The sequence below is a fragment of the Lactuca virosa genome, chromosome 5 (assembly GCF_052849685.1).
Source record: "Lactuca virosa cultivar CGN04683 chromosome 5, Lactuca_virosa_CGN04683_v6, whole genome shotgun sequence".
Taxonomy (NCBI): domain Eukaryota; kingdom Viridiplantae; phylum Streptophyta; class Magnoliopsida; order Asterales; family Asteraceae; genus Lactuca; species Lactuca virosa.
In genome coordinates, this window is record NC_136430.1 from 424,756,164 (window position 1) to 424,763,075 (window position 6,912).

The 6,912-nt window shown below is 39.2% G+C and overlaps 1 non-coding gene across 1 annotated transcript; it reads left to right on the forward strand.

Moving 5' to 3' along the window:
- Positions 1-3,427: 3,427 nt before the first annotated feature.
- LOC145118298 (small nucleolar RNA R71) lies at positions 3,428-3,534 on the forward strand. Its single transcript, XR_013713256.1, has one exon. It is a non-coding gene; the product is annotated as a small nucleolar RNA R71 (small nucleolar RNA).
- The last annotated feature ends 3,378 nt before the right edge of the window (positions 3,535-6,912 follow it).

A 6,912-nucleotide genomic window follows, 5' to 3' on the forward strand; every position in this document is an offset into this window, starting at 1 on the left:
TCGCCCCCGAGACGGAAAACCAATGCTTGCTGAAAGGTAGGATCTTGGACATTTTCATGAAATGCCACAGTTGCAAAGAACTCCACACAAAGCTCATTGTACACCCTCTCTTGAATTCTAAACAAATTGTGCCACCCTTTGCACATAAAAGAAAATCCATTTCCCAAAAATATCTTTGTGAGATATTGGGACAGCCGATCAACAAGCCCAACCTCCCTCAATCTTGCCCAATTCATGGTAGGGGCAACATCAATCTCCCGATTATACAACCATCCTAGCCGGTTGTTACATCGTGTCAAAATATCCCGCGACCCAGTTGCAGGAAAAACGTAAAACGGGTGCAAACTAGCCACCCCGGTTGGAACCTCGCGTCTTGGACCCATTCCTGCAAAAATAAACAGCAAACAAGCAAACAAAAGCATCCAAACAGATTAGAATTAAACAGAAAGCTGTCTTATTCACGCCCTGGCTTCACGTCGTGGATCCCTAAGGATTCACGTCGTGAGTTCGTCAACGAGGGTAAGAATAGGTCAAGGCAGTTTCCGAATCGGGCCAAAAATTTCATTGGGTTTTACTCATATGTTAATTCTAAGCACAATCCAACAAAATGCAAATGCTATTTCATGAATCTTAGGTCATGTATAAACAATTTACTAAATACCAAACCCTAGCCCTAAATTCTACTATTATAACAAAATTAGCCATGAGAACTAAGAAAGCTTTACCTTAAATCATTGATTACGTAAGCAAAAAGAGAGTAAAAGTTGGATTTGGTCGAAATCGGGAAGATGGGGGGACCAGAAGATAGCCTCACTTCGTGGGGAATAAACTATGGGTTTAAGTCAAAAGGTTCCCTGTTTCTTATCTGTGGTCCCGTGACCTTTTCAACATTCACGTCGTGAATTATTACAATTCACATCGTGAGTTCTCGTGGAATGAAAATCTGGGCCATTCCATTAATGAACAAATGGGTTGGGGCATGTAGTGGGACATTTAATTAAGCAATTATTGGGCTGAAACATAGAATGGGCTAACAAATTAGGAGTCAGTATATTTTCCTGGACTCACGTCGTGAATCATAAGGGCTCACGACGTGAAGTCTGTCTGAGCATATAGTTTCATAATTAATCCCAAGTTTCATTAGCTATATTTCATAATTATTGCCACTTAATTTTAGGGACCCCATACTTTGTGTTTTATTATGCATAAAATGTCGTAGATGATATGATCAATTTTCCTAGAAAAATAAAAATGCAAAAACTAAAAAGAAAAAGAAAAGAAAATCCAAACCAAACTCGGGTTGCCTCCCGAGAAGCGCTTCTTTTTTATGGAGTCGTGAGCCGGACTCCGTGCCTCCTACGTTGAGGTGTCAGAGGAGTCCATCACCCCCTGAATTTTCTGCGCTTTCCATCGCCTCTTGTATGCTTGAACTCGTCTAATATATGCCTTCTTTGAATTCTCTTTTTTAGCTTTTACTTCATCTACATCGAGCTTGCGTTTGATCCCTTTAGTCTCTAATTTTTCATCACTCTTATTAAGCTCCATAGGAATATTTTCTTCCTTCACCACTAGACTCATCTCCTTGGAAGTAGCCTCGTCTTCATCACTTGACAAATCATCGCTTTCCTCACTCATCAAAATCGTTGGTTTCGTGTAGGTAATGACTTCAACGAAAAACGGGACGGATGCTCTCGTTTTGGTGCGTTTGGCTTGATGAATTGTCTTGATTTCTTCCTCCATGAGCTTTTATAATTCTTCAAGTTCATTATCTTCATCAGTATTAAACACCTCTCCTTCAACATCATTTCCTTGAAATCCATCTTGTACTCCAAAATCTTCCTCATCATCACCAACCCTCAATGTAAGCTTGGATTCACGAACATCTACCAAAGCTTTAGCAGTATTTGGTAGAGGGCGACCAAGAATGATTGGGACATTTACATCCTCCTTCATATCCATAAGCACAAAGTCAACTGGGAAAACAAATTTCCCGATTATAACAAGGATATCTTCTACGATTCCCCTTAGGTGCGTCACCGAACGATTGGCCATGTGGATGGTCATCTTTGTAGCCTTCATTTTCTGAATATTCAGCTTTTGATAGAATGAAAATGGCATCAAATTTATGCTAGCCCCAGAATCGGCTAAAGCATAAGTCTTTAAATTGTTTCCAAACTCACATGGAAGAGTGAGGCGTCCAGGATCTCCCATCTTCTTAGGTATTTCTCCCAATACAACTCTTGAGCTTTGTTCACTAAGAATAACTTTGGAGTTCTTCTTTAATTGCTGACGAGTGTCTATAAGGTCTTGAAGGAACTTAGCATACTCTGGAATTTTAGATAGTGACTCAATAAAAGGAGTATTAATAGGAATACCCTTTACTCGCTTGATAAACTCCAGATGTTCCTTTTCCAGTGGGCTGAGATTAGCTCGAGACGGGAATGGTAAAGGCGGTTGATAAGTCGGAACAGTTACATAAATTTTCTGTTCAGACTGATCCCACGACGTGAGCTTATCGGGCTCACGTCGTGAGTCTGGTACTTCAGCAACATCTTCGATTTCAATCTTTGACTTCTTTGGCTTTGGTCCGGATGGCTTTGGTTCCACCTCTAGTGCTTCTAGGAACTCAGATATGGCCTCTTCTTCAGTCTCGATCATCATAACATGGGATTGAGCATTCTTATCGGGAAATTGTGAGGATAATTTGTTGCTCACCAAAGTAGTTAGTTGACCAACTTGGACTTCTAGATTATGAATCGATGCTTGATGATTTCTTAATGAGGCTTGATGGTCAATCATCATTGTGTGCTGTTCTTTCATCATTTTCATGTGTTCCTTTAGCATTGCATCAGTATCATCATGCCTTTTCTCGGAGGCCTCCATAAATCGGGTCAAAATATTTTCCAAGTCTACTTTCTTCTCGGCTGGTGGTTGCTCTTTTTGGTAGAAGCCTCGGCCTGTCTGCTTATATTTCTATTCCTTTTTCTTCTTGTACTCATCGTATGGCAGCCACTCTTTCTTCGGTTTTCTCCAATCCTCATCATACTTATCCCCACTCGAGTAGCAAACTTGAGCCTTTTTATTCCCGTTATCATCTAAGCTGCAATCCTTGGTCAAGCATGGACCATTACACCTTTCACATCCAACTCTTATTTCATGAATTGATTGGTCCATTTAGGTCAATCTCCGGTCCATAGTATTCAACATTGCCATCATAGCAGTCATCTCTTCAGAATGTGCACCCCCACTTCCTTTTGTTCTATCTTGTCTTGGGTTGTGGTACTCACGAGAGTGTTTTGCGAATTCTTCAACTAACTCCTTGACCTCCCTTATATTTTTCTTTGTCAGTGGCCCTTGAGAATCAAGGAGTTGCCTTGTCATAACATTGACCCCATCATAGAAAATAGACATCTCTTGTTGAACAGTAAGATCATGTTGAGGACAATTCCTTAACAATCCTTTGTAACGCTCCCATGCCTCGTATAGTGACTCCCCCGGTTGTTGCTCAAAGTTAGCTATCGCCTTCTTGAGTTTAGCTATCTTCGATGGTGGGAAAAATTGGTCCAAAAATTGTTTGCGCATCTGAGCCCAAGTAGTGATTGTAGCAGGTGGAAGTGCTTTTAACCAATCTTTAGCAGCTCCCTTAAAAGTAACGGGAAGCATTCTTAGCAAGATGGTATCTCTATTAACATTTGGGACATTGAAATAATCTGCAATGTCATTGACCTCATCTAGATGCTTAAAAGCGTCCTCATGATCCTTTCCATAAAATGGAACATCCTTGAGTGCATTAAGGATGTGTCCCTTCAACTCGAATGTGGCAATGGCAGGAATCGCGGGTTGTACTAACCCAGGGCCAACATCGTCTCGAATTCGCTTCTTATAAGCTCCCATTGACATTTCTTCAATGTTCGCCATTTCGTTTCTTGGCTCGTCTTCGGGTTCACTCGTATATAGTCCAAACTCGTTCTCGGACTCGTATTCAGATTCGTTTGGGATAAGTATTTGATCCAAACTTTCTATCTTGCTCTTGTCCTTTGAAGATGAGCTCGATTCTCCCATTTTCTTCCCCGAATTCTTTAAGAACACTGACTTGAACTCTTGTAAGGGTGTCTTCTTTGGTTTTTGATCTTCTTTCACGTTCTTATCCTTCTTTTTGTGAAGGGCTGACTCTGGATCTTCAAGTGGTGGTACCAAAGGTGTGTTGGAACCTCTGGTCATGAACTCCTGCAAAATATACAAAATAAAAACGTAAAACTGAACAAAAACTAAATAAAAATTGCCTACTGACTGGCCACCACGACGTGGTAATGGTCACCACCTCGTGTTGTCACAGAAAAACTAACAGAAAATAAAAACGAAAAACTACTGAATTCACTTCGTGAGCTTAAGGCTCACGTCGTGAATCTAGTACTGAAACAAAAACCTAAGCTGAAAAAGTAACTTTTTGCAGGTTTTACCCCAAAAAAAGGATCGATCAATATAAAGCAAATAAATAAACATTCTAATAAGCCGTTCTCCGGCAACGGCGCCAAAAACTTGATGCGTGCAAATAGCTACACCTAATTTTATATTTATAACCTAACTACCTTAACTAACTAATTGCACGTAGGCAGTGTACCTAGTCAGACTATAGCATAGTTTTGGGTAAGTCGGGTGTCAATCACAGGGAACGGTATTGACTAATTAATCTACTTACTATTAAATTAACCTAATTATTAACAAAGGAAGGGGTTTTATCTAATTTTGCAATTTTACATGAACTTAATTCTTAATACAAATTCAATCAATTAACAAAACATTTATGTTAGTTCGAATCCACTTTCCCTCAATGGTTTATAAATTAGCTATGACAATTATTGTTGGTACCAATTAATATAGTATTAGCAATTTAGTTCTAAATCTACTAACATTAATTAATTCATGTAAGTCTAATGTATGGTCACACAATAGTTAACACATAATCAATTATTGAATATGATTGGAGCCATGTAAGATTGATTTGATAAACACAATTATGGTCATAATATGAGTTCTCTAGCACAGCCTAATTCAATGATCCAATTACTTATCTAAGATTGGTTTGATCTTATCTCTAATAAACTAGTGTTCACTGAATTATTAGGTATTCATATTCATGCAGCTTCATATTCACTAACTACACAGAACAAGAATTTAAAGCAATCAAATACTAAATCAAACATGCTAGGTTCAATCAATCTAACACAAGCACAATACCAACAAGTAAAGTCAAATCTAATGTATTAAAACCATGAGTTCCAGCTTCATCTAGCTAACAAAAGCAGCTAGATTTAGCTGGACATGTTAGCAATTAAACAAACACAAGTCATATTAAAAAGCATACTAAATGTACCAAACTATAAGTCAACTTATGAACTTCTCTTCTCCTTTTGTGTTGATACCCTATTCTAGAACTTCTTCTCTTCTAAAATTCGTCTTTAGGAACCCTCCAAGGCAGCCAAAAGTCCCCCAAGTCGTAATGGACAAGGATATATGTATTTTCCGATTTTTCCAAGTTCACGTCGTGAGCTTATAGGCCTCACGTCGTGAGTATGAGATAAACGTGTTCGACAAGGACTCTTTCATCCGGTGCATATCTTCTAGAATACTCCACTCACATCGTGAGTCTTCAATTACTCATGTCGTGAGTACGTGTTTTGCTGAGTTTTTATTCTTCTTTCCTTCAAGCCTCCAAAGTTCCATGTTTTGTCAACTTTAGTCCCTCTCTTCGAAAATGCTTCTATTTGGCTGTAAAATATAATTTAAGCCTATAAGTATCATTATTCTATGCAAATAACCAAATTATTAATAAAAATGTAAATAAATATTGCCTAAAAATACGTATAAATATGGCAATATCAGGTTACGAGGGGTTCAGTTCCTTGGACATCTCGTTAACCAGGAGGGGATTTTGGTCGATCCGGCTATGATCGAGGCCGTTATGCAGTGGGAGCGTAACACCCATAAAATTCAAGCCAATTTAAAACTTTTCAAAAACATTTAAAACCAGCAGTTATTACAAATTTGTTTTCAAAATAGTCTAATATCAGATTTTATCCCAGAAACATAAATAAAACATGAGGAGCTGTACGATCACGCCTTCGCCTTGTCGCGATCCCCTGATGTACCTGAAACAATAAACTGAAACTGTAAGCACGAAAGCTTAGTGAGTTCCCCAAAATACCCATACCCACACAGTACACATATAATCATAAACAACGTACTATGGGTCCAGTCAACCATCGGGTTGGAATACCCCAGGCCCACAACCAACAGGTTGGAATGCCACGTACTATGAGTCCAATCATCCTCGGGATGGACTACCCCAGGCCCACAACCAACAGGTTGGAATTCCAACATACTATGAGTCCAATCATCCTCGGTATGGAATACTCACGGTCCACAACCAACAGGTTGGAATACCTAGGTCTATTGCCCTCTGCACAAAGCAGATAAGCCTCAACCGCCAAACAAACATGTGCATATAAAACAGATAATCATATAGGAATATATAGACAACAACAGATCTAACGGATCATACCACATAGCAAATAAAAACCATCCTATCTACTAGGATACCGATCTAACAGATCATACCACGTACCACATAATACTATCCTACCCTTTAGGATACCGATCTAACAGATCATACTAGCATAACAATATCCAGATAATAATCCAAAGGACCGGCCTTGGTGCCTTAGACCCTTGAGTATAGTGAGGATAACTCACCTCGCAAGTAGTGCTGAAATACCGAACCTTTGACTGTTGTCTCACCGGGAATCCCAAACTTCTGGAGCTTCTTGGGTATAAGCTAACTTCAGATCCACAAGCTAGATCTTCTCCTCCAACTCTTTGATGCAACAACTTCCTCTTCAAGCACTCAAGAAC